A 357-nucleotide genomic window follows, 5' to 3' on the forward strand; every position below is an offset into this window, starting at 1 on the left:
CCTGTGTCTCCTGGTCTTATTGATTAAGTAATTGATCTACTGAATCATTGCTACATGGATTCATAGGTTTATTTCTTAATTGGCTGGTTAGTTCGTTCATTCATTCATCGAACAAATTTTGACTGTGTCTTCCTCTGAGCCAGGCACTGTGCGGGGTCTGGGGAATGGACGTGAACAAGGCAGATTCCTCTTTGATCCAGGGAAGTGTGCCCTCTAGAGGGGCAAGACAAGGACGAACACACAACACACGGAGGAACTCCCACAGGAGCGGCAAGACCTTAGAGACAGGAAAGAAAACCTAAGGTTAGAGATAGAGGAGAGGGGAGAGGGGGGAGAGGAGGGGAAAGAGGGGAGGGG

Source organism: Cebus imitator, unplaced genomic scaffold (assembly GCF_001604975.1).
Source record: "Cebus imitator isolate Cc_AM_T3 unplaced genomic scaffold, Cebus_imitator-1.0 Scaffold117, whole genome shotgun sequence".
In the NCBI taxonomy this organism is placed as follows: Eukaryota; Metazoa; Chordata; class Mammalia; order Primates; family Cebidae; genus Cebus; species Cebus imitator.